At 41.3% G+C, this 5805-nt stretch overlaps 1 pseudogene; it reads left to right on the top strand.

The window, feature by feature from the left end:
* Nucleotides 1-748: 748 nt before the first annotated feature.
* LOC108532130 (ubiquitin carboxyl-terminal hydrolase 10 pseudogene) lies at nt 749-3213 on the top strand (annotated as a pseudogene).
* Nucleotides 3214-5805: the final 2592 nt, after the last annotated feature.

The raw sequence follows: 5805 nt of genomic DNA, 5'->3' as shown, positions 1-5805 counted from the left end.
ACTTGAGGTAAGGATTTTATTTCCCCTCATGGGATATTTTCATATTTTTCCTAAAGGCACGGTGAAGGTAAAACGAGAGAGAAAAGTAGTTGACTTTTCACAACTCTAAATGATGAATAGCAAAAGGAAAGTAGAATTTAGGAACATAGAAGTAAATTTTTAAATGGGGAATGTGTATTTGTGTATCTGTATATCCGGCTTTGGGAAAGGGATAAACTATTTAATTGTAAGAGGGGGAAAGAAATATTACATTGAGGCCAGGCACGGTGACTCATGCCTGTAATCCCAGCACTTTGGGAGGCCAAGGATGGCAGAACACCTGAGATCATGAGCTTGAGACCAGCCTGGCCAACATGGTGAAACCTTGTCTCCAGTAAAAATACAAAAAATTACCCCGGCATGGTGGAGGACACCTGTAATCCCAGCTACTCCGGAGGCTGAAGCAGGAGAATTGCTTGAACCCGAAAGGAGGAGGCTGCGGTGAGCCGAGATCGTGCCACTGTACTCCAACCTGGGTGACAGAGCGAGACTTCGTCTCAAACAGTAACAAAAACAAAAACAGAAATATTACATTGAATCTCTCCCAAACTCCCAGGGCATGAGAGTTTAATCAGAAAACAAATAAACTAAAACAATTCACAACTGTGATACAAAATTATTTGCAACAAAAATAAAGCTCAATATATTTTGCTATCTCACAATTAAAATCAGCAGCTTTGTTCACTGAAAAAACCGCAGAGGCGGTGCATGTGCTGGCGAGAAGATGGCGGCGGCGGGGGAAGCAGCGTGAGCAGCCGGAGGAACGCCGAGTCCCATTGAAACGCACAGACATGGCCCTCCACAGCCCGCAGTAGATTTTTGGAGATTTTAGCCCTGATGAATTCAATCAGTTCTTTGTGACTCATCGATCTTCAGTTGAGCTTCCTCCGTACAGTGGAACAGTTCTGTGTGGCACACAGGCTGTGGATAAACTACCTGATGGACAAGAATATCAGAGAATTGAGTTTGGTGTCAACGAAGTCATTGAACACAGTGACACTTTGCCAAGAACCCCCAGCTACAGTATTTCAAGCACACTGAACCCTCAGGCCCCTGAATTTATTCTCGATTGTACAACTTCCAAAACAACCCCTGATGGTATCACTAAAGAAGCAAACTATGCCTCCATCGACGGCCAGTACCCAGGCTCTGCCCTCGCTCTGGATGGAATTTCTAATGTGGAGGCGAAAGTTTTGGAAAATGATAGTGTCTCAGGTGGTCTCGGACAAAGGGAGCGTAAAAAGAAGAAAAAATGGCCACCTGGATATTACAGCTATTTGAAAGATGGTGGTGATGATAGTATTTTCACAAAAGCCCTGGTTAATGGCCATGCCAGTTCAGCAGTCCTGAAGAGTGTCAGTGCAGAGCATGCAGAATTTATGGGTGACATGCCCCCATCCGTTTCTCCCAGGACTTGTAACAGCCCCCAGAACTCCACGGACTCTGTCAGTGACACTGTGCCTGACAGTCCTTTCCCCGGAGCACTCGGCAGTGACACCAGGACTGCAGGGCAGCCGGAGGGGGTCCCCGGGGCTAATTTTGGTCAGTCCTGCTTCTCTGCAGAGGCTGGCAGAGACACCCTGTCAAGGACAGCTGGGGCTCAGCCCTGCATTGGTACCGATACTACTGAAAACCTTGGAGTTGCTAATGGGCAAATACTTGAATCCTCGGGTGAGGTCACAGCTACCAACGGGGTGGAGTTGCACACCACGAAAAGCATAGACTTGGACCCAACCAAACCCGAGAGTGCATCACCTCCGGCTGACGGCACGGGCTCTGCATCAGGCACCCTTCCTGTCACCCAGCCCAAGTCCTGGGCCAGTCTCTTTCATGATTCTAAGTCCTCTTGCTCCTCGCCGGTGGCCTATGTAGAAACTAAGTATTCCCCTCCCGCCATATCTCCCCTGGTTTCTGTAAAGCAGGTTGAAGTCAAAGAAGGGCTTGTTCTAGTTTCAGAGGATCCTGTAGCCATAAAGATTGCAGAGTGACTGGAGAATGCAACCCTAATCCATAAACCAGTGTCGTTGCAACCCCGCGAGCTAATTAGTAAAGGGAAGTGGTGCTACATTAATGCTACACTGCAGGCACTGGTTGCTTGCCCGCCGATGTACCACCTGATGAAGTTCATTCCTCTGTATTCCAAAGTGCAAAGGCCTCGTACGTCAACACCCATGATAGACAGCTTTGTTCGGCTAATGAATGAGTTTACTAATATGCCATACCTCCAAAATCCCGACAAGCTCTTGGAGATAAAATCGTGAGGGGCATTCACCCTGGAACTGCCTTTGAGCCCACATATATTTACAGACGCCTGACAGTTAACAAGTGAAGCCTGTCTGAAAAGGGTCGACAAGACGATGCTGAGGAATACTTAGGCTTCATCCTAAATGGACTTCATGAGGAAATGTTGAACCTAAAGAAGCTTCTCCTACCAAATAATGAAAAACTTACGATTTCCAATGGTCCCCAAAACCACTCTATTAATGAAGAAGAGCAGGAAGAACAAAGTGAAGAAAGCGAGGATGAATGGGAGCAAGTGGATCCCCAGAACAAGACTTTCGTCGCCCGCCAGGCGGATTTTGTTCAGACTCCAATCACGGGCATTTTTGGTCTGTGGTTTACCAGCAGAGTTCAAAAGAATCTGCCACTTTGCAGCCGTTTTTCACATTACAGTAGGATATCCAGTCTAACAAGATACGCACACCCCAGGATGCACTGGAGAGCTTGGTGGCAAGAGAATCTGTCCAAGGTTATACCACAAAAACCAAACAAGAGGTTGAGATAAGTCGAAGGGTGACTCTGGAAAAACTCCCTCCTCTCCTTGTGCTACACCTGAAACGATTCATTTATGAGAAGACTGGTGGGTGCCAGAAGCTTATCAAAAATATTGAATATCCTGTGGACTTGGAAATTAGTAAAGAACTGCTTTCTCCAGGGGTTAAAAATAAGAATTTTAAATGCCACAGAACCTATTGGCTCGTTGCAGTGGTCTACCATCACGGCAACAGTGCGACGGGCGGCCAGTACACTACAGACGTCTTCCAGATCGGTCTGAATGGCTGGCAGCACATTGATGACCAGACAGTCAAGGTGATCAACCAGTACCAGGTGGTGAAAACAACTGCTGAACGCACAGCCTACCTCCTATATTACCGCCGAGTGGACCTGGTGTAAACCCTCTGTGCGCTGTGTGTGCGCCCAGTGCCCGCTTCGTAGGATACCACCTCACACTCACTTGCTGCCTCTCTTCAGTGGCTCTTTAGAGAGAAATTCTTTCTCCCTTTGCAAGAATGGGCTAGAATGAAAAGGAGATGCCTTGGGGTTCGTGCACAACATAGTTTCTGTTGACATAGTTTCTTCTCCAGAATTAGATTGTTTTTATAGAATGTTTTGTAGGAATCACCATTTTAATGTTCCCATAAATGAGTAAGGTATTTCAATTTGCTTTTTAAAAAATTCAATCCTGTACTTTTTTCACTGCGTTCAGCAGTTGTTTTCACCACCTGGTACTGGTTGATCACCTTGACTGTCTGGTCATCTATGCGCTGCCAGCCATTCAGACCGATCTGGAAGACGTCTGTAGCGTACTGGCTGCCCGTCGCACTGTTGCCGTGATGGTAGACCACTGGAACGAGCCAATAGGTTCTGTGGCATTTAAAATTCTTATTTTTAAGCCCTGGAGAAAGCAGTTCTTTACTAATTTCCAAGTACAATTCCAACATAGTTTCTAGCTTCCAAATCAAAATCATTTGGTTGAAACAGACTGTCGCTTGATTTTAGAAAAGCCACAAAAACCCATATTTCTGAAATAATGCTGATTCCTGAGATAAGAAAGTGGATTTGATCCCCAGTCTCATTGCTTAGTAGAATAAATCCTGCACCAGCAATAACACTTGTAAATTTGTGAAAATGAATTTTATCTTTCCTTAAAAGAAATTTTTTAATCCATCACACTTTTCTTCCCTACCCTTTAGTTTTGTTAAATGATAAAAATAAGCCAGTTATCAAAGAAGAACTAGTTCTTACTTCAAAAGAAAAATAAACATAAAAAATAAGTTGCTGGTTCCTAACAGGAAAAAATTTAATAATTGTGTGGAGAGAAACTGCTTACATACACATTGCAGATCAAATATTTGGAGTTAAAATGTTAGTCTACATAGATGGGTGATTGTAACTTTATTGTCATTAAAAGATTTCAAATCGCATTCATGCTTCTGTGTACACATAATGAAAAATGGGCAAATAATGAAGATCTCTCCTTCAGTCTGCTCTGTTTAATTCTGCTGTCTGCTCTTCTCTAATGCTGCATCCCTAATTGTACACAGTTTAGTGATATCTAGGAGTATAAAGTTGTCGCCCATCAATAAAAATCACAAAGTTGGTTTAAAAAAGAAAGAAAGAAAGAACCCCAGAGACAGTGAAACAAAGGAATTAAGAGGTATGAGGAGAAAATAAGAGTAAGGTGACACCAGAGGAGTGATAAGCAAGAGATCACATTGCTGGTATGCATGCTGTGGTTTGTTCAGAGAGAATATTTTCATGGACCTACTTCATGTTTAGATTTTAGGTTTGTATGAGTTCACCACATCAACATTTAAATTAAAAAACAAAACAAAACAAGGCAAACCAACCATATTTCAATAACAAGAGTGTGGTATGCAAAAGGAATTTTTACTATTCCCGTGTTGTGTCCCTGAAGCTACTAATACAAGATAGAAATACAAGGAAATAAACTAAACCAATAGGGTTAAGTTATAATTCTGTTAATGTTAATGAGGCTGTAAAGTGAACAATAAATATAAGAATAAAAAAATTAGAAGGTAGCATAAAGAAATAAAGATATGAAAAAAATTAAGGAAATACAAGAGAAATGGGGAACAGAATGAGAAGCTCTGACATATATTTAATGGGAAGTCTGGAAATTAAGTAGAGAGAGACAAAATTCAAAGAGGAAAACAGGGTAAATTTTTTCAAACTTGATGAACGGCATGATCATCAAGTTGAGGAAATACACCAAATGCCTAAACTGGATAAATAAAAGGAATTCTCAGAGAAAAGGTACAAGAACAGGAAAACAAAGAAAAAAAAATCTTATATGTGAACAAAAAGACAAGGTGGATGGGCTTCAAAAGTTAAACAAACAGCAGCATTAAAAGCAGATTAAGCATACATTTCACCAGCAAACAGTCAAATAAATGCAGGGAGGGATACTACCAAGTCATTTAGGAAGTGACTAATTACAGAGGATTCTCCATTATCTGCTCACTAATTCTCTTTCATGAGGTAGGACAAATTAAAGATAATATTCAGGTAAACAACTACTCAGACATTTTTCTTCCAATAGACAAGTAACTGTTACTGAAAAAACTGTGAAATATATAATTTAAAAGGAAGAAATCTGCTTAAAGAAAGAAAAAGGAGGCTGTCAGAAGCAATGCCAAGTAAATAAGTTAGAATATCCACAAAATTTCCCCCGTTCTACCACAAAACTGTCCATGAGACCAGAAAAGAAGAAACAAATTGTCATTTGAAGGCTTTATAAATATCCCTTTTCTTAAGATCTACAAATAACAATCGAAACTAATAAGATAAATTTAGGACTACTTGTTCCACAAAAAAAAAAATTTGGCTCAACTCATTAGCAACAATTAATTAAAATGCTTTTTAAATAAACTGCATTACTATATCAATGAAGTACATAAGATGGCTAGGAATAAAACTTAAAGATACATGAAGATAGAAAACAGTTATAAGACTTTAAAGGAT

The sequence above is a fragment of the Rhinopithecus bieti genome, unplaced genomic scaffold, assembly GCF_001698545.2.
Source record: "Rhinopithecus bieti isolate Rb0 unplaced genomic scaffold, ASM169854v2 scaffold_8220, whole genome shotgun sequence".
Lineage (NCBI taxonomy): Eukaryota > Metazoa > Chordata > Mammalia > Primates > Cercopithecidae > Rhinopithecus > Rhinopithecus bieti.
The sequence above is the reverse complement of the archived record's forward strand: the minus strand, read 5'-3'. Positions and strand labels throughout refer to the sequence as shown.